The sequence below is a fragment of the Equus caballus genome, chromosome 12 (assembly GCF_041296265.1).
Source record: "Equus caballus isolate H_3958 breed thoroughbred chromosome 12, TB-T2T, whole genome shotgun sequence".
NCBI classification, from domain to species: domain Eukaryota; kingdom Metazoa; phylum Chordata; class Mammalia; order Perissodactyla; family Equidae; genus Equus; species Equus caballus.
In genome coordinates this window covers 40,635,338-40,657,241 of record NC_091695.1, presented here as the reverse complement: position 1 = coordinate 40,657,241, position 21,904 = coordinate 40,635,338, and the positions used below count along the sequence as shown (strand labels likewise).

At 37.0% G+C, this 21,904-nt stretch overlaps 1 pseudogene; it reads right to left on the bottom strand.

The window, feature by feature from the left end:
* LOC100064573 (organic anion transporter 7-like) overlaps nucleotides 1-19,587 on the bottom strand; it is a 35,604-nt pseudogene extending 16,017 nt beyond the window's left edge.
* Between the last annotated feature and the right edge of the window lie 2,317 nt (nucleotides 19,588-21,904).

The following is a 21,904-nucleotide window of genomic DNA, read 5'->3' as shown; positions in this document are numbered from 1 at the left end:
TTGAGCTGAAGGCACTTGAGGAACAGCAGATGCAGGAAGAGCTCTCTATCCTCCACTTTTTACCTAAAAGTAGGTCATAAAACTTCCCATGAAAAGATGCCCTTCTTGCACCAGGAAGAGAAGAATCTTCTTATCACCAAGACTGGGGGCTGACACCAAAAAGGACCTGTACAAACAAACTTACTGAAATGACTTATTTTACCTTAGTTTCCCCATATATTTCCTAGCCATAGTCCCACAAATTCTTGCCCCTAGTCCAAGCCACTTTGTCATGTCACATCTCCACAACTTATAGTTTTTATGTGTGTGTAAAAATGTATATAAGCTTTCAGGTCTAATGGCTTCTTTGGGTCTTAATTTTTCTTCTGAAGACTCACATGAACATATAAAATATTAGATAAATTTACATGCATTTCTCCTGTTAATTATCTTATGTCAGTTTAATTCTTAAGCCATCCACAGAACCTAGGAGGGTAGAATATAAGTTTTTCCTCCCCTGCTCGTGCCTTTCCCCTCCACTGGTATTAAATGATACCCACCATTGTTTAGTTATCCCAGAAAATATAAATTTACTTTTTCTTGTACCATAACTAGGAAAGTATGAGGATGACATCTTAATGCAGTGCACTTTCACTAGTGGGAACACAGACTTGGAGTCATATTGGCTTCCCTCTTATTCAGGGTAAATGCCAATATCAGCATCTAAAAACGGTGTGCCTACTTAAACTTGTAGTCGATAAACAGTAAATAACTCTTTAACTATGTTCCATGCAATATTTGGGACATACTTGTACTAGACTATTGCTTGTTATTTATCCAAAAGTTGAATTTGACGGGACATTCTATACTTTGTCTACTTAGCACATAAAAATACAGAACTCTCAGATACATAGAAATTTCACAAAAATGATGAATAATTTTCAGTGTAACAATGCACCATGTGACCTTTGGGATATTATTATACAAAAATATTTGTTGATTATCTGAAATTCAAATTTAACTTAGTGTCCATGATGTAATCTGGCAATGCTGTCTGTTCATCTTCTGGAGTTACATATATTAGTAGAGCACGTGATCAAGTGTTGACCAAGGACAAAACAGAATTCATGTGTCCTGACTCCATGCATCTTTCATTCCAGAATCCTCTAAGACTAAGAGAGCTTATACCTTGAAGACTGAAAGATGACAAATACTGGCACAGAAACCACCAGCTGGAGGGTGTGCCAGTCTTGAATGGCATAAACCAGACCTCCTGATGTCATCTGTCCGATACCACTCACACAGGTGTTCACTGTCATTCCCATGGCTTGGAATGGGGGCATTGTCCATTTTGCACCTGAAAGAAGACACAAACAGGATTTTGACTTTAAACAAAGGTGGAATGTCAACATCAAAGTCAAGGCTTGGAAAATGTACAAGATCAAAGTGTTGACTTACTGAGCATAGTACTATTTACCGTGATGGTCACGACAGAAAGGCCAGCCAAGAAGTATAGCAAGCAGTCAAGGAGCAAGATGGGAGCAAACGCCACACAGGTGTCAGCAACGGTGAACTGGTGCAAACACCATCTGAACGTTAACCTCCTGCCAATACTGAGAAACAGGTAAGAGTTAGGTGATAGAACAAGAACAACCTATTGTAAAAATATGGGTGAAAAATAAGTGACATTTTAAAGTCTAGGGAATGTTTTCACAAGTGTCAGTGCACTCCTCTGCTGCTTCTGGGGTCACCTGGGTCTCATGGTCCCCCACTGGCTCTCTGTGGGTTTTCCACAGGCTCAGGTGCTGCTGCATCATGCACCACCCGTGCTGCTGCTTCTGGGTTATCTTGGCTGTGGGCAACACCACTGCTAGGGGCTGAGTCATGGGTGTTACTGCCTCTGCCAGGGGTCATGAGTCTTATATAAGTCACCAGCTGCTGATAAGGCTGGTGTTGGGGGTATTGTCACTTGTGGCTGGGTCAAAGGCTCTATTGTAATTTGTGAAATCTTAGGTCACAAGTGCTACCTGCCACTGCTGGGGGAGGGGGAGGGGGAGGGGCTCAGCCATGAGCTCTGCTCCTGATCCTGGAGACTCTGCCTCAAGAGCTGGTGCACTTTTGGAAACCTCAGGTCAGGGCATCATTGCCTCTGCTAGAGGTATTCACGTTTTGGATTGACACCACTGTGGGAGAGGGAGGGAGCTGGGCCATAAGCACCGCTGTGTTTCTGGAATCATCACATCATAGGCACCCTCTGCTACCACTGAGAGAGGGAAAGGGGGAAACCAAGAATGTTTTTGCTGCTTCTGCAGCCTTGGTCTCTGGTGCCATTGCCTTTTTTGAAATCTCAGATCAGGACACCACCACCACTGCTGCGGGTATCTGCCTTTTGGAGCACTACTGCCACTGGAGGGGCAGGGTGCTGTTCCCCTAGCTCCATCACCTCCCAGAAGTCCAATCCACACACCTTCAGATGTATAGATGCATGGATCTCTCAGACATTCTGATGCGCTGTATAGGGAGTCCTTTTTTGGCCAATGGATGTCCTACTGCTTGAAATCTAGAGGGGAGAGACAAAGGGAACAACTCACTGTGATACGATGCTGACTTTACTCCTCTGATTTTCCTTTCTTGTAGTGAATTTTTCTGGCTTTGGTATCAGGGTAATGCGGGCCTCATAAAATGACTTTGGAAACGTTCCCTCCTCTCTGATTTTTTGGAAGAGCTTGAGAAAGATTAATGTTAATTATTTTTTAAAGTTTTGTAAAATTCAGCAGAGAAGCCATCTGGTTCTGGGCTTTCCTTTGTTCAGAGATGATTGATTACTGATTCAATCTCCTTACTAGTAATTGATCTGTTCAGATTTTCTATTTTTTCCTGATTCAGTCTGGATAGGTTATTCTAGAAGTTTTTCCATTTCTTCTTGTTCATCCCCTTTGTTGGCATATGGTTCTTTCAAGTGGCCTCTTGTATTTCTGTGGTATCAGTTGTAATGTTTCCTCTTTCATTTATAATTTTGTTATTTGAGATCCTCTCTTTTTTTACTCAGTTACTTTAGCTAAAGGTTTGTTTATTTTGTTTATCTTTTCAAAGAACCAGCGCTTAGTTTTGTTAATCTTTTTGTTGTTTTCCTGTTCTCTATTTCATTTATTATTTCCTTCCTCCCGCTAAGTTTAGGCTTAAGTTGTTTTGCTTTTTATAGTTCCTTGAGGCATTGAGTTAGGGTTTTTATTTGAGATCTTTCTTTTTTCTAAATGTAGATGTTTACTACTATGAGCTTCTCTCTTAAAACTGCTTTTGTTGCATTCCGTAAATTTTGGTATTGTGTGTTCTCAATTTCATTTTCCCAAGATACTTTTTAATCTCCCCTTTAATTTTTTGTTTGATCCATTTGTTGTTCTGGAGAGTGGTTTTAATTTCCATGTATTTGTGAGTTTTCCAGTTTTTCTCCTGTTATTGATTTGTGGTTTCATACCACTGTAGTCAGAGAAGATGCTTGGTATCCTTTCAATCTTCTTGAATATGCAAAGACTTGTTTTGTGACCTAAGCTATGGTCTATCCTAGAAAATATTCCACGTGTACTTGAGAAGAATGTTTATTCTACTGTTATTGAATAGAAAGTTCTCCATATGTCTCTTAGGTCCATTTGTCCTTAGTGTTGTTCAACTGCTCTGTTTTCTTATTGATTGTTTTTCTGGATGATCTTTCTATTGTTGACAGTGGGATATTAATTCCTCAACTATTATCATATTGATGTTTTTTCTCCTTTTACCTAGGTTACTTTTTGCTCTATATATTTAGCTTCTCTGATGTTGGGTGCATAAATATTTACAGTTGTATCTTCTTTATGTATTAACCCTCTGTTATAATGATTTTCTTTGTCTCTTTTTACTACTTTTAGTTTAAAGCCTATTTTATCTGATATAAGTATATCCACCCCTGCCTTTTTGGTTACTATTTACTTGAAGTATTTTTTCCATGATTTCATCCCAGTAAATTGTGTCTTTAAGGCTAAAATGAGTGTCTTGTAGGCAGAATATCATTGGATTGTTCGTTTTGTTTTATCACTGGATTTTGTTTTATATCACTTCAACCATTTTATGTCTTCTGATTAGAGAATTTAATCAATTTACATTTAAAGTAATAATTGATAGGTAAGGACTTACTACTGTTATTTTGTTAATTGTTTTCTGACTTTCTGTAGGCCTGTTCTTCCTTGATTCTTATTGTGTTATTTTTTGTGTGTTTTGATGTTTTGGTACCAATATACTTTAACTTCTTCGTCATGTTCATTTGTGTAATCACTATAGCTTATTCTCTTGTCACCAGGAACAAAAAAAGTTGAACTCATAGGAACAGAGAGTAGAATGGTGCTTGCCATGGCTGGAGGATGTGGACAAATGAGGAGATGTGGGTCAATAGGTGCAAACTTTCAGTTATGAGATGAATAAGTTCTAGGGATCTAATGTACAGCCTGGAGACTGTAGTTATCAATACTGAGGTATATTCTTGAAAGTCATTAAGGAAGTAGACCTCCAACGTCCCCACCACCCACAAAAAAGGGTAATTATGTGAGGTGATAGAGGTGTTAACTAATCCTATTGTGGTAATAATTTCATGAAATATATCTGTATAAAGTATCATATTGTACACCTTAACCTTACAAAATATTATATGTTAATTATGTCTCAGTTAACCTGGAAAACAGAATATGGAACATTCTAACAGAAAAACAAACCTGATGTGAAAGCAACATCTGTGAAAAAATATACGAGAGTTACTAAAGGGTTGCATAAGAGTTCCTCTCTACTGAGTGTGGGTTTGCTGATGTTAGACAACATGTTTCCTCTAAAGCAGGATAGAAGAGAGCCACAATCAAGACAGAAGAACTTATACAAAGTTCTAAGAGGAAGAATTAGGTAAGATGGAGAATGACTAAATGGAGAATTATATGGTTAAAAAATAAAAGGGAAAGAGAACTCCACATTTCACAGGTCTCTGGAAAAGGGCGTCTTTCTGTAGATGACTTGGAATAAAGAAACTGTGCTGATTCTGTATGACGAGTAATATTAACAAAGGACGAAAATTGGGATTGGGCAACTGCTCTGTAATCTTCACTTCACTCACACTATACTTATAATACAATTGTTAAATCTTTTATAGTCTGAGTTGTGGCACAATATATACTTTGTTCCTCTATTTGTGTTTCAATTCAGAATGGTATAGAATCTATATAAAGAAGCACTATGATTAAGGAAATGATGTAGTGATGATTACTGGAAAGCCTGGTCAGTCAAAACAAAAAGCAGTTATATATAAAGATATATAATTTACTCAAAGTAAATGGTCACATGTAAGTGTTTTAAGTGTTGTGACATCTGTGGTATCAGGTCTTTGGAGACAATCTGGTTGTCCTTTCCCAAAAGAGGGGTTAAGAACAGTGTGATGGAACCACACTGTTGCCGCAATTAGGAAAATAAACTAGAAATACACATAGGAATGTGTATTTGTCTCAGAAACACAGTGATGATTGTACAAATGAAAATTATGAGAAAATGGCACATTTACTTAATAAGTAAATTACAATATATGTAAATGAAACAATGTCACTTGTTTGGTGAAAACATATAAATTTAAAATAGTTTAGTTAACATGTTATAATAATTGCTATATGTGAAGGAGAGAAATGGGAGAAGAGCATGGAAAGAGAGTGAAACAGATGTATACACGTGTATATGAGGAGATTTCAAGGCCAAATGAATGAGAACACTTATGTAATGAGGAGCATGATAATTCAACCATCTGTTCTTGACATCCACAAAAAGGAAATCCATGTTGTGCAAAATATATGGCTATAATTATTAATTATTGCATAATCTGGCTAGATGCTCACCTTTTCTTCTGTTTTTTTCTGGACAAAGAGGGAGACTGCTACTTCCCAGTCTTGTAATTAAGTATGGCCCATGCACCTTTGTGTTGACCATGAACTGTGGACAGAAGTGACGTAGACTACTTCCAGGTCTGTCCATATAAGATAAATTTTGGTTCTACCTATTCCATCTGACAACATGTCTGGAAACAAAGAGCTCATTGATGAAAAAGTCACATGATGAAAGGAACTGTTTCCTTAGTCATTGTCTAGAAGATGTGGGCCTAGATCGCTACTTGATCCACATGAAATTATGACATCAGTGAGAATCATTCTTTTGTTCAGGTAACCAGTTATGATTCTGCATTTTTTACTGCAACCAGTTACCTTGACTAATATAATAATGCTGTGATTACAATGATGTTTAATGAAGATAAGTAGAGAATATTTGTGTGTATTATTTTGTGTATGTTACCAAATTTATGTTAAAAAATATTGTATTGAAAAGAAAATGTGATATATATCTATAAACAAATATGTCAAAAGAGGTTATACAATTACACATACACATATCAGACGTCCCAATTTTACTTAAAACATGTACTTGTGATGTGTATAAATATAACAAAATGATGTCAATGTTGGCTCCCATTTGGGTGGATTTATTCCCAAGTACTCTTTATTTTGAAAAATTTCAAAAATGAAAAGCAGTTTAAATGAATACTATAGTGAATCCTCATATAAATTTCAACCAGATTCACTAGGAGATTTAATTTTGCTGCATTGGCTTTATTTCCTTCCATGTATTTGAACACACACACACTTTTTTGCTGAATCATTTGAAAGGCAGTTACAAATCATATGACACATGACTCCTGAAGTTTTTAGCATGCGTGCATTAAGAATAAGGACAGTTTCCAATACTATTATAATTCCGTTATCAAACATAGGAACACTAACAATAATTCCATCTTATCAGCTATTAGACCATATTCAAATTGTCACAAAAGTCCTCAAAATCTCTTTCTAGCTGTTATTTTTCTTTATTCCATCCATGATATAGTTGGGGTTTACACATTGAATTTTGTTTTACATGTTTTTTTCAATCTAGAATGATCACTCCACTTATTTTTTCCAGAACATTCCTTTTTTGAAAAGTCCAGGTCTGTTTTCTTACAGAATGTGAATTAAGGACAGTTTAAAATGTGTTTTTAATTTTTATCTATATTCTAATTTTTACATGGCACATTTCTTTGGTCAGAAAATAACAAAAGGTTAAAAAACTAAAGTACATATTTGCATTTTATTTGCTGATGGCTTTCAGAGTCCTTTTTTTAAGATTTTATTTTTTTCCTTTTTCTCCCCAAAGCCCCCCGGTACATAGCTGTATATTCTTCTTTGTGGGTCCTTCTAGTTGTGGCATGTGGGACCCTGCCTCAGCGTGGTTTGATGAGCAGTGCCATGTCCGCGCCCAGGATTCGAACCAACAAAACACTGGGTCGCCTGCAGCGGAGCGCGCGAACTTAACCACTCAGCCACGGGGCCAGCCCCTCAGAATCCCTTTTTTAAGTAGACATTATTTTTAACAGCAGTTTTAGGTTCACAGCAAAATTGAGCAGAAGATACAGAGATTTCCCGTCCACCTCCTCACCGCCCCCCATGCATAGCCTCACTGTTATCACATCCCCCACCAAAATCGTCCATTTATTAAAACCGATGAACCTACACTGATACATCATAACAATCCAAAGTTCATAGTTTACATTAGGGTTCACTCTTGGTGTTGTACATTCTATGGATTTGGACAAATGTCATTACATGTATCCACCATTATAGTATAATATAATAGTATAATACAGAGTATTTTCCCTGCCATAAAAATCCCCCATGCTTCCTTATTCATTCTTCCCACCCTTCACCTGAACCCCTGGCATCCATTGCTCTTTTACTGTATCCTTAGTTTTGCCTTTTCTAGAATGTCATACAGTTGGAATTGTACAATGTGTAGCCTTTTCTGATTGGCTTCTTTCACTTAGGAACATGAGTTTAAATTTTCTCCATATCTTTTCATGGCTTGATAGCACATTCCTTTTTAGCACTGAATAACATTCCATTATCTGATGTGCCACAGTTTATTTACCCGTTCATCTTCTGAAGGACATCCTGGTTGCTTCCAAGCTTTGTCAATTATAAATAAAGCTGCTATAAACATCCATTTGCAGATTTTCGCATAGAAATAACTTTTCAACTCCTTTGGGTAAATACCAAGAAGCATACTTGCTGGATCATATGGTAAGAGTAAGTTTAGTTTTGTTAAGAAAGCTCCAAAGTGTCTTTTAAAGTGGTATTACAATTTTGCATTTCCCCTGGCAATGAATGAGAGTTTCGGTCCTCCACATCCTACCAGCATTTGGGGTTGCCCGTGTTTTGGATTTTGGACATTCTAATAGTATGTAGTGGTATGCAGTGTTATCTCTTTATTTTCATTTGCATTTCTGTGATGACATATAATGTGAAGCATCTTTTCATATGTTTAATTGCCATCTGTATATCTTCTTTGGTGAGGTCTCTGTTAAGGTCTTTGGCCTATTTTAATCAGGATTTTTAAAATTTTCTTATTGTTGAGTTTTAAGAGTTATTTGCATTTTTTAGCTAACAATTCTTTATCAGATATGTTTTCTGCAAATATTTTCTCTCAGTCTGTGGTTTCTCTCTTCATTCTCTCTCTTTTTGTTTTAAAGATTGGCACCTGAGCTAAGATCTGTTGCCAATCCTTTTTTTCTCCCTTTTCTTCTCCCCAGTCCCCCCAGTACGTAGTTGTATATTCAGTTGTGAGTGCCTTTGGTTGTGCTATGTGGGATGCCGCCTCAACATGGCCTGATGAGCAGTGCCATATCCGCACCTGGTATCCAAACCAATGAAACCCCAGGCCACCCAAGCAGAGCATGTGAAATTAAACACTTGGCCATGAGGACAGCCCCTTTTCATTCTCTTGACAATGTCTTTTCTTGATCAAAAAATTTTAATTTAAATTAAGTCCAGCTTATAATTTTTTCTTCCATGGACTATGCCTTTGGTGTTGTATCCAAGAAGTCATCACCAAACCCAAGGGTGTCTAGATTTTCTTGTATGTTATCTTCCTGGAGTTTTATAGTGTTGTGTTTTACATTTATTCTGTGATGCATTTTGAATTAATTTTTGTGAAAGGTGTACAGTCTCAGGCTAAATCCACTTTTTCGCTTGTGTATGTCTAGTTGTTTCAGCACCATTTGTCAAAAAGACTATCTTTCCTCCATTGCATTGCCTATGTTCCTTTATCAAAGATCAGTTGACTATATTTATGTGGGTCTATTTCTGGGCACTCAATACTGTTTTTTTAAATTATTTGTTTATTCTTTAATTAATACCACACAGTTTCAATTACTGTAGCTTTCTAGCAAGTTTTGAAGTCGGTGTTGGTCCTCCAACTTTGTTCTTCCTCTTCAATATTTTTTTTAGCAATTCTTGGCCTTTCACCTCTCCAGATTACTTTAGAATTAGTTGTCAGAAACCACAAAATAACTTGCTGAGATTTTGATTTTGATTGCATTCAATCTATAGATCAAGCTGGGAAGAACTGACATCTTGAGACTAGGAATAGGTAAGGGCTTTTGTTACTGACATCATGCAAAGAGCCACCAGTAAACAATTTCTACTCTACGACAGTGAGCATGGCTCATTACTTCCACCTCTTTACCCCAATTATTTAAGGCTTCTTTTATCCTGAAAGAGGCTAGGCAGAAAAGAATCTCATGACATTCTGTGTGTTCTCGAAGTCAGTGTCTTACATCAGGGTTCATAATAAATTTTTCATCATTATCAAAAGTCATGCATGCATTAGTGGTGATTGGCTTTCCCCAAACTCTGAGTTGTAAGACTCCTCTCTACTTTCCAGTCATAAATAAGTAGAGTGACCATAAAATTTTTATCCTCAAAGGGATTCTTTTGAGATCAAAAAAGAATGTTATTAATAATTAAGCCTAGAGTGTCCAGGCAGGTGGGATGACTGGTAACTCAAGGAATAAAGGAAGTTGGGATATTGCATTGAGTCAACAAAGGGAAGGGATTCTAGGAAATGATGCTGAGTAGGTTTCTCTAAGCTTACTAGTATTCAGTCAGCACAAGACTGTGATCACTAAGGCAGCTATCTAAGTACCCGAAGCCCATGTCGTCTGACACTATGTCACACTTACCAACTGTTTTTATAGCTTTTTTTTTTTTTTTTTTACAAAGCTGCCAGTGTGGCTCCTGTCCCTGAAATGGAGCGAAGGTGAGGTCTGACTTCATTTAGTGATTCATGCCATGAAGTTTTTAGTTGCTTTATTTACATCTAAACATTTATATATTCAACATTTTAAAGGAATGAAGACTCCAGACAAAGTATGAGACTGCATATTCTTGAATTTTGGCTGAAGAGGACGTTCTAATGGGCAGAAGGAATATTAAAAACATATAGCAACAATAAAAAAGGGGACCTGACGATTAATAGTGGACATTGGCCTTAACAATGAACTGGTCACATTAGAGCATGCATGCTGGACCATATATTTCCCCTGTAGAGTATCGCTCATGGGGAGGTGGTTTCTTGAGTATTTTGTAGCTGACTATCAGCCTGGCTAGAGGTTATATTTGGTGTAGGTTGTTTTAAAGCAGGTCTATATTTTTAGTACTGCTTTCCCTAACTTGACATCTCCTCCTGCATGACTAGTAGGCACATCCAATTTATTATGCCCAAAACAGAAGTCTTGACTTTCTCTTCCATATGGACTCCATTTCCTGTCTTCCCTCATCTTATTTAATGGTATCAGCATTCATCCATTTGCTCAGGCTGAAGATATAGATATCATCCTTTATCCTCCTTTTGCCATATCATAACCTCCTTAAAAATGTAAAACCATCAGGAAGTTTTACTGTATCTTTCCACAGATAGCTTTGCCAATCCAGCTACTTGTTGCCATTTTCAGGTACACCTTTCTAATTAAAACCCCCATAATTTTTCCTAAGAATTGTTTGATAGTCTCTTAAGTGATGTCCCTACCACTGCTTTTTCTCCTCCAGTTTATTCAATGAATCACTAATAAAGAAAATTAAAAGATTCTATCATAATACTTTTCTTAAAAGCCTTTTATGGGTCCATTTCAGTTTCCAGGAATTAAGAACTTTAACTCTGCAGCCTGTCCTGCACTCCATCATAAAAGAAGTGTAAAGCCTGTGCATAACGCAAAAAGCAAGTACCAAGAGAGTATTGGAGTATCGGAGGGTGAACAGAAGCAGGTAGACTGTGGTGTATAGTGTATGCTGTCTCAGAGGATACTGATAGGGAGCTATGTAAGGAAGATCTCATTTCCATGGTTATAACCTGAACTAAGGTGCAATCCACACAGTAAGTACAGTGATTGGGTACATGTGCAAAACCTGCCCTCCTGTGGTCTGGAGAGCCAGCTCACAGACCCTGGGAGACTGTGAACACTGAAGAGACTGAGGATTCCAGCGAATGAAAGAGGCAAAGAGGGGTTCTCTCAGTTATGTCTGCCACACATCCTGGACTGGCCCCTGAAACATGCATGTGAAGAATAAGCTCAAAGCAGGTCCGCTAAAGACAGAAATTTGAGCTGAGCCCAGTTGCATAAGAAAAAGTTTGTATTTCAATCCCAGACATGAAAATTACCCACTAAAATGAAAGAATCAGTATTACTGATCAATAATAATGGAATCCAGAATCTCCACAACTTAATGTTTATAATTATAAAGATACAATTAAAAATTTCTTGACACACGAAGAACCAAGAAAACAAAACTCAGTCTCAAGAGAACGGAAGTCATTCAAATCTTCCCCAGCCACGAGACAAATTTTGAATTAACCAATAAATATGTTCAGGTGATTGTATAAGTATCCTCAAAGATGTAAATAAAATATGATTTAATAATATATGAAATTCATAGCTAAGAAATAGGCACTCTCAGCAGAGAAGTTGACACAAACAAACGAAAATAATTGAAATTCTAGAACTCAAAAAGTATTGTTTCTGATATAAAATTTCACTGTAAAGATTTAACAGCTGTGTGGACACACGAGAGAGACTGTGTGAACTTGAAGATAGAGTAATAGAAGTTTTAGAAGGTGAAGACCAAAGAGAGACGATGCCTTAAAATAATCAACACAGAGCCTGAGATTACTGTTATATCAGGAGTCAGCAAATATCTCCTGCAAAGACCAGATAATTATTAGTTTATGTTTTGTGAGCCACTTATCATATCCATCAATGTTCATATTTGTTTTTCATTTTTATATTAATTCTAGTGTTTCCTTTTTATTATAAATACATATAAAAATTTTGCCATTTTAATCATGTTCAAGCACACAACCAATGACGTTAATTACATTCACCTTGTTGGGCAACTATCATTACCATCTATTGTCAAAACTTTTTCCTCACCCCCAACAGAAATTCTGTGCTCAATATACCAATAACTCTTCTCCCTTCCCTTTGGTCTCTGGTCACCACTAATCTACTTTTTTTTTCTCTGAATTTGTGGAATCATACAATATTTGTCCTTTGGGGCCTGTCTTATTTCACTTGAGACTTGTTTGTGTCCTGTAAATGGTTTATCCCAGAGAATATTCCATGTGCACATGAGAATTTTGTGTATTCTGCTGTTGGCTTCTATTATATGCATATTAGGTCTAGGTGGGTAATAGTGTTAAAGTCTTCTGTTTCTCATTGCTATTTCGTCTCATACTGCTGTGCATTATTGAAAATGTTTTATTGAATTATGTAACTCTTACAGAATTCTCTATTTCTCTATTTCTCCCTTCAGTTCTGTTAGTGCTTGCCTCATATGTTTTGGGCTCTGTTGTTTTGTGCATCTATGTTTATTGTTGTTGTATGTTCTTGTTCAATTGACTTAGTTAAAATCAATACAGAAATTCCTTTTTTGTCTCTTATAACAGTTTTTGAGCTAAAGTCTATTTTGTCTCATATCAGGTCTAGCCAACAAAGTTTTATTTTGGTGAGTATTTACATGAAATATCTTTTCCCATCCTTTCTTTTTCAACTTATTTGTGTCTTTAGATCCAAAATGAATCTTTCTTGTAGACAGCACATTGTTATATCCTATTTTTAACCCATTCTTCCAATCTTTGCCTTTTGACTGGAGAGTATAACACATTTACAATTAAGGTAGTTACTAATAAGGAAGGACTTACCTCTGCCATTTTTCTATGGTTTTCTGTATCTCTTAAAGCTTTTTTCTTTCTCATTCCCCCTATTACTGACCTCTCTTCTCCTTTAGTTCATTTTGTTGTAGTGACATGCTTTGTTTCCCTTATCATTTCCTTTTGTGTATTTTCTCTTTGGTTGTCATGTAACATCCTAAAGCTATAGCAATCTACTTTAAATTGATACCAACTTAACTTCAATTGCTTAAAAGTCTCTACATCTATACAGCTATATGGTCCCCCTGTTTATGACATTGATATCATGAATTACATCTCTATACACTTAAACATAGATTTAAAATTATTTTTAATGTATTTGTGTTTTAAATCCTTTAGAAGATAAAAAGTAAATTAATACACCAAAATTACAATAATACTTGTGTTTATATTTGCCTATATATTGACCTCTATCAGAGAACTCTTTTCTTCATATCTATTTCTTCTTTGAGTTACTGTCTAGTGTTCTTTAATTTCAAACTGAAGAACACCTTCTAACATTTCTCATAGGTTAGGTCTAGTGGTATTGAACTCCATCAGCTTTTGTTCATCTGTAAGTGTCTTAAATTTTAACTCATTTTTAAATAATACTTTTGCCAGATATAGAACTCTTGTTTGATAGATTTTTACTTTCAGCACTTTAAATATATCATCCCACTGCCTTCTGGCCTCCAAAGTTTCTAATGAGAAATCAACAAATGATCTTATCAAAGATCCTTTCAATATGACAAGTTGCTTCTATCTTGCTGCTCTCAAGATTCTCTCTTTGCCTTTGGTTTTTGACATTTTGCTTATAATGGGTCTCAGTGTGGGTCTCTTTGAGTTAATCCTACTTAGATTTACTTTAGGCTCTTGGATTTGTACATTGTTATCTTTCATCAAATTTGGGAAGTGTTCTGCATTATTTCTCACATAAAGTCTCTGCACCTTTCTCTCTGTCTTCTCTTTCTGAGACTCCTATATTTAGCATGTTGGTTGCTTGCTGGTGTTTCCTAAGTACCGTAGGCTATGTTCCCTTTCCTCATTCTTTTTTCTTTCTGTTCATTACACTCAATAATTTCAACTGTCATATCTTCATGCTCACTTTCTTCTGCCTTCTGAAATCTGCTGTTGAATCCCTCTAGAGAAAACTTTAATTCAGTTATATTTTTCTCCTCCAAAAATTCTATTTGGTTACATTTGCATAATTTCTATCACTTTGTGGATATTCTCATTTTGCTCATGGTATATTTTCCCGAGATATTTTCGTTCTTTCTCCATGCTTTACTTCAGCTTTTTGAACATATTTAAGACAGTTGTGTTAAAGTCTTTGTCTGGATGTATGACTTCTGGGCTTACCCACAAACAGTCTCTGTCAGGTTTTCCCCCCTTTTAAAGAGTCATGTTTCTCTGTTTCTTTGCATTACTTCTGATATTTTTTGTTGTTGAAAATTGGACATTTGACTATTATATGTGGTAACTCTGGAAATCAGATGTTCCCTCTGCCCCAGCGACTGCTCATTCTTTTTTTAATTGTTGAAGGGTTAGGCAGTCTATTTTTTGAGAGCTTTCCAAACTATTTTGCAAAACTATTAGCTCACATTTAGCTAAGTTTTGACAGAGATTTACTTGTGTGTAAGGAAGTCTCCCAATGTTTGCAGATTGCATCTCTTTGGGGGCACTCCTTGAAGCCTTAGCTAGGTTTGTGCTAGGGTAGGTTTCCACCTGAGGCAAAAGCTTTATATGTTCTCATGTGTTTTCTGAGCATGTGCATTGCATGGCCTCTTGCATGGATTTCTAAATCCCTTACTTTATGTATGGCTGCTTTTGAATTTAGTTTCCCAAAGAGTCTCAATAAATCATCTCCTTCAGGTCTTATCTGGTTTGTAGTATGTCTTAAATCATACTTATTGTATGTCAATATCTTTCCAAGTAAAATATTCAGAAAACCAGAAACAGAAGAAAACTTCTTAAAACTCGTTAAGGGTATCTACCATAATCCTATATCTCATATTATACTCAAGAGTGAAAGGATAAGTGCATTCTACCTAAGGTCAGTATAAGGCAAAATTATCATCTCTCATCACTTTCATTAAGCGTGATACTGAATATTCTAGCTATTTATGGAAAAAGAGTAAAAGGCAAAAGACAGGAAAATAAGTAAAACTATCCTTACTGGCAGATGAAAAGATAGTATAATAGAAAACTCTAAGGAATTGACAATAAATCTACTAGTAGTAATAAATAAATCTATCAAGGTGGCAGTTGGTAAGATGAATATACAAAGATCAATTACAGTACTACATATGAGCAATGGATAATTAAAAATTAAAGTTACAAAAACAACTTCATAGCCTCAAAAGCCAAGTTAAATGGAAGTATATTTTATGAAAAAAATGCATGACAATTCACACAAACTATAAACATTGAAAAAGGAATTTAAAAAATCTAAATAGAGAGCCCCATAATATTCATAGATCAGAAAAATCAATGTTAAAAATGAAAATCTAATATAAACTGCTCAGTAGTTTCCAGGCAATCACAATAAAAATCTAAACAGAACCAATTTGCTGACTTCCAACAACATAGTATATAGCTTGCCTGTTTTTGACTCTACCCAAGTGTAATTGTCTAGCATGTAATCATTTGTATTTTACTTCTTTAGCTCAACTTCATGGTTTTGATATTAATTCATGTTACTGCACTGAATAGTTTGTTCATTCCCTTTACTGTAGATGAATTTATTATGTGAATATCCTGTAACTTATTCTATTATTGACAGACTTCTATATTGTTTCAGCTATTTCAATATTATGAATAGTTGAGAGTGTTATTTAAAAAGTGTCAATTTGTTCATGCCCCTCTCCTACACATAACTTTAGTTTTTCCTCTTAGCTTTCTGATGAAGTTCAAAATCCTTGGATTTTTCTCGCCACCTCAATTTCAACTAGTTCTCCACTGTTATATGCTACTAAGCGTGTTCCATCCCTCACCTCTACTACCATGAGATTCATAAAAATTGATATATCTATAATTTGTCATGATACTGTCACAGGAGGCCACATTACTGGACTGCTGAAAATGAACACTCTGGCTCTGAACTCTTTTCCATGTTACATTTACTGTTATATATTTAGCGTTCACATTTCTCAGCCGAGACAACAGTAAATATTATGTTGGTGAATGGTAAGGGGCATCTCATGTGCTCCATCTCCCTCAGGAGAGACATGGTTGGGTGTTGGCAATGATTTCAGAGGAATTCTATTTCAGAAGAGGTATTGTCAGGCACAGAATTCCCCAAACTTCTCACATGAAAAACTGTGACAGCAGTTATGAGTAGTTAATTACATAATTACAAAAATTACCTTTAAAACCTATTTCTGCAAAACAAAAAATTAAGGCTACTGGCATAATTTTTCAACACACCACCAATGACATATTGCTCTATACCACACAGATCTTTTAGGAAAATCTACTCATCACAGAAGGGAAACTAGGCCAAGATGACCACATTTTGGGAAGTCCACAAGGTCCAGGAACATGGCACCCCTGGCCAAGGCCAACAAAGTAGTTTTCCATGTCTGTGTCTTCAAACAGGCTGAACCTCAGGCCATCAACATTTTTCTCTCCATTCCAATAGGTATCACTTTCTCATCTTTCTAATCCACAAGTTATAGTACCTCATCTCTGTATTCTGTCCTCATGTTGCTGGGAGCCGTGGCTACATCATTTGATCGGCTGTTTGACAGGGTCCAGCTGATTAACGCTGAGGGGTGCAGGGCCGCCCCTTGGTGAAGAATAACCGGCCAGCCCCTCACATAGTTCTGAAACCTGTGCTGCTTCTAATTGCCCTTCATTCCTTTTCCTTTCTTAACCTCCAGTTTTCACTCCTTTGGGTGGCTGCTTGGGAGGCACTACCTCCCGGGAAAATTAGATATAGTAAGAGAATGTGACCACCTGCAGGTAACTTTCAAGATATTTTTCAGTTAATTAATGGAGGAGCACACAGTCCCATTTGAGACAATCAGAAAGGAATCCTGCCCAGATAAGATGTCGAATTAGGTTTATGGCCTCCATCTGGTTAATGTTTCCTTCTCCCTCCAGTTCTTTGTCTAAATATACATATGCATCGTCCTTCTAACTTTGCTGGTTAATTGGATGATCAAGAAGTATCTATATATTATTCTTGACCTTCTGCTTTCTGTTAAAATGTTATAGAGGTTTTCTCCTAAAAGCAATAAATAATAAATAATTGGTGAGTAGAAGGGCCGAGGGGTGCAGGGATGCCCCTCGGTGAAGAATGGCCGGCCGACACCCCTGATATTTTCTGAATTATATGCATGCTTTCTATCAAGGTTATGTGTATACTTATTTCTCTTTTTTATTCTTGAAGATATATAGTTTAGTTTAGCTTTTCAGCCCTTTACTTTACTAACAATATGATACTTTCTCCGGCAGTGTACTTAAGGGACCGTTAGCTCTACAATCTAAAAGACAAAGGAATGCTTCCACCCCCTAAAGGGCGCGAAAAAGTAAAGATGTTTAACTGCCCGCTGAGAATGCAGATAGCCCTGGGGATAAGACACCCTGGAGTCACCTTTTGTTCCCATTAACCATCTACACTAATGGCGTAAATGATTGAGGGAGGCAGGGATGGCTCCACCAGGATGTAACCAGACGGGCTGCTGCCCTGTCCGGAGGCCTGGACCTTCTCTCTTTGATTTAACTTTACCGTGAATTACAACAGATGCCTAGGTACCTATCTCCTTTAGTTTAGAGACAACAAACACTAGTTAATTGCAGAGAAGACGATCATTAACCTTATGCTCTATAGAATGGAATGCTAATAAATATTCTTGTGCTCGTTTCTTACTTCCTTATCTCTCTGAGAATATTTGTAAAACTATTTCTGTACTAATCCTGAAAAATATATAAACGACACTTGTGCACAGTAAAGTCGGACTTGCTAACACCAACCCAAGTCTCACATCCCCTTTATTTTCCCCTTCCCTCATCGCGCCGACGCCGTCCATCCCTCAGGAACCTGGACTCCGCCGGGGCGGGACCCCGGCATCATGTGGTTCCAGATTTGATGGAAATGTCATTACTGTGTCCTGTACACCAAGCTCAATGCTATAAAAATAGCACTCACCATACTGATTAATTCTTCAATTGTATTTCTAGAACACTAGAGACCAAGGCAGCTCCAGCAGAGTATAATTTGCTATATTTATTTCCTAATGAAGAAATGATTCATGAAATGATGGAAATACTCTGGAGTTATAAGAGCTGTAATCCAGAGACACTCGCCTGTCTGATAAATGGCCATCTATGATGCTTCCTACAAGCATTCCAGTCATGAATAAGAATTTAGACACTGAGAGCAGCGACTGAATTTCACATACCAGGTCCCACTGCAAGAGAAGGAAATTTGCAAAGGAGAGCTCCACAGCAGTTTATAACCCTTACATGGAAACACCTTAACATTACTTGCAAATTTTAGTATATTGGCCCCCGTGTTCCTTTCCAGCTTCCCCTTCTAAATTAGTTGATCTTCTCATTCAGATCTAAGCTTGAAAATAACTTTTTTCTGGAAGGCTCTTCTAAAATTGTAGGTTTTATGGATGCTCTGTTTTCCTCCATGATAAATGGTTGTAACCTTGGCCATAGAGTGCGATTATTTGAGTTTTAAAATTTTTTCATGACTGAATTTCATCACAGAGCTTCTTATAGCATTTCTCTGGAGTACAGTCTGAGCATGGAGGTTTTAATCAATCTCCCAATAATTTAGAATTTGCAGCCAAAAGGTAAGCATTACTGACTTACCATAACATTTTTAACACATTACATGAATTACTTGCTTAAACTTTGGTCTTTCCAAGAATAAAAGCACTATGATAGCAGGGTTCATGTCTATTTTTGAATTCATTAGTGTCATTATTTATTTAAATGTGAGGGGTGTAATAGAGAAGCAATTAATATTCAGTGAAAGAATGAAGGATGAGCACCTAAATAGTGACAAAAAGCTTGAAGCATCTTCATTATTTTTCTAACTCTGAACAACCACAGTATGCACTCACAAGCGGTAAATGAGGCGTCTTACCTTAGACACGATGGTGGAGGAGTTGGAGCATTTGTCGTACATCCAGCTGGTCACACTGGGCTCTATTTCTGGCTCACTCATGTTAGGGAAGGTTCCACTCAAGTGAAGGAACTGCCACTGGGGGTGTCAGAAGTGATGACACTTCCCTGGCCTCATGTTTGAATCCAGTGGGATGGAGATTCTCAGGAAAGCATCTTGGGTGAGGATCCCAGGGCCATTAGAAGATACAGTGTCATTGTCGAGGATGTGGACCCAGCAGTAGTGACTAGGGATGGCTGCAGTGAAGTTCTCCAATAGAATATAAGGGTACATTATGAGGCTGGAGATGCAAAGGAAATCATCTGAAGAATCTTGAATCTTCTCAGGCCTCCAACTTGATCTGGATTTTCCATAATGGCCATGGAGGTTGAACAGGTTGTCCTCGTGATGAGGCAAAATGACTGTATCTAGAAACCTTCAAGGGGAGAGGAAGTTTCCTGCCACACTAGTTGTGTGATGACCACACTTTCTCTTCAATTGACCCTGCAAAGCAGGGCCATGGAAACTATTTCTCCATATTTTTTAGGGTCAGATTGGTAGCCGTTTTCATTAGTCAATGAGAAATATTTTGCTGAGGTATTTCTGACAGTTGACAATTAAATCTATTAAAGGTGTACTTTGTAAAAATTCTTCCCCTCAGCAGCGCTTCAAAGTCAGCATTGGATTTTGATCTACAGAATCTGAGTGAACAATCTAATATAAACTTGCTACATTGTATGCAGTTCTTCACAGCAAATCTCCTTGAGGAGGTTCAAAAGTGAAATGTTTTTTAATTATCCTTTGAAAATAAGAGGAAGCATTTTGCTTGTTTAGAACTGAATTTTGATTAAAAGAGTAATGAAAACAATCCTGAGTTACACTAAAGCAAGTGAAATATGGCGCAATCATCCTCTTTTGGTAAGTGACATTCTACTTAAGTTCAAATCATACCACAAATTCACACTGAAAATGAGTTACTTGAAATAGGGCAGAGTGGGAAGTGATGGAGGCCAGAAGGGTAAACCCGTGTTAACCTCCTATAGAGGTTTACATTTATTGGCTGATTGATTCATCCAGATAACATTTGTGGGGACCTTTTCTATGCTAGTTCTGGGAATACAGCTATGTGTCAGACAAGGTCTTCATGACTCTAAAGTCCAGTGAGTAAGGGAGAAGTAAATAGCTAATTACACTCAGATCTCATAAAATTGCTCTCTGGTACATGCACAATATGCCAGGGAAGAAATGAAGGGAAAATATGGGATAAAATGTCATAGCTTTATTAGCATTAACTCATCTATTAAAAATTTCTATGTTTACAGCTTTATTGAGATATAATTCACATACCATCTGTTAAAAATCAAAATTCAACTGAGTAAATATGAAGATGTAGTTGCCTTTCTTAAGCTATTCAAGAATCAAGCAGTGTCCCATCCAGCTGCTAGAAGGGCACTATGAGGAGGCATACAAGATGGAAAGTTTTTATAGGAAGGAGGGTGAGGTCAGGAAGTAAATAACAAAAGAAAAGATGGGGTTATTTGGGTCAGACACCTTCTTTATTGGGGGAAAGGAAACTGGCATGGGTTTTATCATGCAGGTTACCTCAGTTGTGCAACTCAGGAAATTTCAGATTGATTGTTTAAAGGTCACATCCTGGGAGGCCTGAAACTGTAATTAAATCTTGGTTTGCTGTCATAGGGGCCATTTGGGGCTTTTTGTTTATTTTAACAATTCCCTTGGTTTGATTAAAACTCTCAGACTAACTGAGAGATATGATAAAAAATTACTGCATTAGCACCACTCTCAGCCACTGCTCCATAGTTCTTATGGCTTTTTCTGGTCATCTGAGTGATATTTGCGGGTCCTGATGTTTTTGCTCAATCCCAGTGATACTCATGGGCCATGTCTTCCAGTTCACATTCTTTAAGTTGGTCATTCTTTGTTCCTTCTCCAACATTCCAGTTTCAGGGAGATTACTTCATGATTAGGAGCTGCAAATATGCAATTAAACCTTTTCAGAGAATAAAACATGCCAGAGAGACTATTATAATTATAATAAGCAGGATAATTCCCAATGTTTGGATTGCACTTCAGAGCCATGGTTCCTAAGACCCAAACCTATGAAATAAAGACCTCATTGAAGGAGTAAACCTTTAAAGCCAACTGGCTTGCTCAATGATCTAATGTAATTGAGTTTCCATTTCTCTAGAAGTATTAGTCTAGGTATAGGAATTGGTGTTTGCCACAGCATAGCTACCTCCTTGGTCAAATGAAAAAAAATCAAGGCCTATCCATTAACAAGGACAATCAGAGAGTCTAAGCCTTTTTCTTGGACAGCAATTGCTTTAACAGTGAATTCTGCAATATTTTTAAGAGCTAAGGAGATGTTTCTGATCATAGCCTCATTAATATTTACTCCTAACCAAGGGTATAGGGATCTTTGAAAAAGAGTTCATTTTGAATTAATAAATGTCTCCTGGTAGGTCCTTTCTAGAGCAGTGAGGGACAGTTATGTAACCTAACAGACATTGCCAGCTGTGTGCCAGCCATCTAGGCATTCATAAGTCCAAGAAGAATGATAACCACAACAGACAAAGGTAAAACCTGTTGGAGCACAAGCTACTTCCCCTGAGGTTGCACTGTTAATGGATTCATTCACAAGAATCATTGCATTTGTCTGTTTACACCAGGGGTCAGTTA